The sequence below is a fragment of the Astatotilapia calliptera genome, chromosome 18, assembly GCF_900246225.1.
Source record: "Astatotilapia calliptera chromosome 18, fAstCal1.2, whole genome shotgun sequence".
Lineage (NCBI taxonomy): Eukaryota > Metazoa > Chordata > Actinopteri > Cichliformes > Cichlidae > Astatotilapia > Astatotilapia calliptera.
The window spans coordinates 17,433,346-17,436,975 of record NC_039319.1 but is presented as its reverse complement, the minus strand read 5'-3'; positions in this window follow the sequence as shown (position 1 = coordinate 17,436,975).

Here is a 3,630-nt window from a genome sequence, read left to right as displayed (position 1 = left end):
GCCACCCTTATTATTTTTCTAATAAGAAAGGATGATGTGCATCGTAAAAAGGTCTTAAAGAAATAAAAGAAAATCCCAATTTCCTCAGTTCGCCTCAGTCCTGTTAAAGTTTCCTTATCTTTAAACTTTGGTTATTACAGTCTGCAAGTTTGTGTTCTGGTTCAGGCCCACTGCTCTTATCAGCCCCATTTCCAGCTGCTAGAAAAAGGAAAATTTGGGAGTAGCTGTTGAACATGAAATTTAGCAGTTAAATGTCTCCTTAAGAATGGTGAAGATCAAAACAGGGCTAAGAGGGGAATAAATGGACAGAATCCTGGCACATGGATGCCGATGGCTCTACATCAGTAATGCTGAGAAGCTCTCTCTATCATCTTACTGGTTGGTGTAAGTCCATATTGAGTTTGTAGCTTGTTGCACGGCCTCCATTTGGGCAAAAATGATTGACAATTTTACATTTGCAAAACCTGATTTTAACCCTTTTTTGGGCTTTTCATTTGTATGATTATAAAGCTACTACAACACTATCATAGCTACTCTAACATTACAGTACAAAGTCTAATCAATTTTCTTCAGCCAGCACTGAAAACATCACCCAGAGGGGGGCTGAGATTTGCACCACACTGTTGTCATGTCTGGATAAAATTACACTCCAAAAAGCCTACACCATCTTCACACATCTTCAATCCTGGACAAGTAGATGGTTCAGATAAATGTTTGAATATTTTTCCTCTTTTTTTTGGTCGCTATACTTGTCAAGCAATGTTAGAAGAAAACCACAGTGCACACAAGCTCCAAAAACACTCGTATATATGTCATTCTGACACGTGTAGACAGAATGAACACGGTCTTTCTCATTACCAAGCCTTCATTGAGGCAAGCTGTCAGGTTGAAACCCACAAGAGCCTACTGCAGATGCTGCAAACCATCAGCATCAACTCCCAAATCGAAGGAAATAGGATGTCTGCAAGCATCAGCATTAGAGGGAAAAGAAAATATTTACGAGGTAAGCATTCAAACTGAATTTTTGATTATAAGCTTACTCTTCCACAAGGTGTCGGTCCATTGGGTTCAGCTTGAGTTTACAATCTGCTGTCAGAGCTGCCAGTGGACAGATTTAACTATTTTACTAATATGCTCATAAAAATCTGGATGTCCCAGTAGTAAAATCTTCCTTCAATAACACAACACTGATGCTCCACATTTTTTAGAGTTAGAATGAGTGAGAGAAATCTCCCAAGACCTCCACTGACAACTTCTTTATCACCCAAGGTGATCAATATGTTATACTCATGAGCTATAGAGCTTCCTCCTCATGAATTGATCCATGCCATCCATGCTCTTGTTTAGACCAAGGTCAATCAATAAATCATATACAAATGACTGTGAATATTGTGCAAAAAAGGCAATAGAAAAAAAAGAAGCGCTAAGTCGGATTATTGATTTTTATTTTTTTATTTTTTTGGAGGGGGGTTATACCAACCATTTTTAAAATATCTTTAAACTGCATCATATTCACGCCACATATCAGGGATGATTAATGTTTTACTCTATAACCTATTGTTTTACAGTCAGAGTACAAGCTGAAAGTCTTGTCAATGAGGAAAACATCTTTAAGTTACTGAGGCAAATAGGAAGACATTCACTTATTTGTCAAGTCAAGAGGTGAGGGCTTTACCACTCCACCAGTGCCTTAATACTTATGTGACACCAACTCTCAAGGCCAACAATTTTTTTTGAGTCATGAGGTCTTATATTAGGGGTTTCTAAGAAAGGCAAATCCGGAAAGAAATAAAAAGTAGATAAGACAAAGACTTGAAAAAACTTCAATAAATGAGACTTCTACAGAGCAGAAAACCCAAGGGTGTGATGGAGATTTTTGTCTGTATTCTGTAGCTTTTCCTGTAAAAAGGCTTCTCCTTTATCTGTTGTTTCATAAAACCTCCTTTAGGAGTAGACCACATTTTTTTACAGAGAACAAAAGGAAAATACCAAATCTTGTCAGCTAGCTTATGTTTCACCAGTTTCATTTAAAATTTGTAATTCATTAGTTATAGTTATATTCTCTCTTTCTCTCTGTGTGTGTCTCTCTCCTTCTTTTGTAATTCTAGGGCACTTCCACTTATAAATCAGCCTCTGGCAGATTTGCTACTGAATGTTGCCTCTTTGGCCTCAGTGCCAACTCTGCTCTTTTCATTGTGCTCCTTTTTTTAAAATATACTATTTGATGGCAGTCATTCATCAGCTCGGTCCTGGAAACATTTCACTCCTTTCCATTTGCCAAAAACAGGCTGGTGTTGTAGTCGGGCCAGTAGAAAGAAATACACCAGTTGTTTGTTTGTTTTTTTCATCGATCACCTCACTCATAGAGAAAGGAGCTGCCTGTCTGGCCTAAAAGAACAGCAAGGTAATGTATGGACTGCCCACAGGTCAATGATTACCCTGGATCCCAGGCAATCAGGCCAATGATAAAACAACAGAAAACATGAAAATGGATTAAAATAAAATGGATGAAATAACTAAAGTAGAGTGTTATTTTTCCGGAAAGGATTATATCGCAAATATAATTGTTATAATTGTTATTGTTTCGTTTCTGGAAAAAAAAACAGGGTCTGTGCCTGTGGAGAGATCTTTCAGAGGTCTGAGAAATTAATCTAGTCTAAAAGTGAAATTTTTCAGAGAGCCTGCATACAGAGAGGAGATTCACAATTTTAAAGATGTAAGCTCTGCTAGGCAGAGGAAGATGCAATTCAGACGCAATATTGGAAGTGAAAGATCCATGATTTCTACCCTTGACTTACGGACTTGACTCAAACTCTAGCATACTTTAGTGTCTGCTCCACCACTTTTGAGCTCTTTTTAGTCTGATCAAAGCAAAACAGTGGGATGCTCCTTAGATATAACCTGTAGTTACAAGAACGTATTTGGTGTATAGACTGGACTTTAAAAAAAAGGATGCACTCCCTACAGATGTTAATTTTTAAGTACTGGTTTTGGTTTAGGAAACAGAGCGTGCAGAGTTTGTCTGCATGCATCATTTACAATATGGATTTTGCTTCAGGCCAAGAAAGAGAAGTCACACCTCCAGAAAGACAAAATCATCTAGCACAACACTGTAAAAAGCAAAACCTATATTTTTGTCAACACAGCATGAATAATAGTAGCTGTATGATAAATGTGCAAAATATTTTTTAACTTAGTGTCACACACAACAGCGTTTTTTAGAATCATAAAAGAGTTGTGATGAACATGGCGAATGGGTATTTCCCTTGTTTACAGCAATAGACCTGACGAAATGTTTTCTAAACTGATGTAGGTGCTGAGTGAAGCCTCAGGATGGTGCCAGTGTGCTTTGAAACAGACCATGGCCACCTACAGATTAACAGATCCTCAGCTTTACAGTCTGAGTGACAGTCTTAGTGGCATCATACAGTATGACATTAACTTAACAGCGAATGCTGTGACACAGTATGAGCTCTCTTTCAGCTTTCTGATATTAATATTTCTATCAGTCTTATCCCAGGATGATGACTTAATAAGAAAAGCATGCTTAGAAAAAAAAAATCTTCAGAGCTTTTCCAGTTGTGTCAACATCTCAGCTTGTGGCAACTCAAGCAATGGCTGCATGCAAAA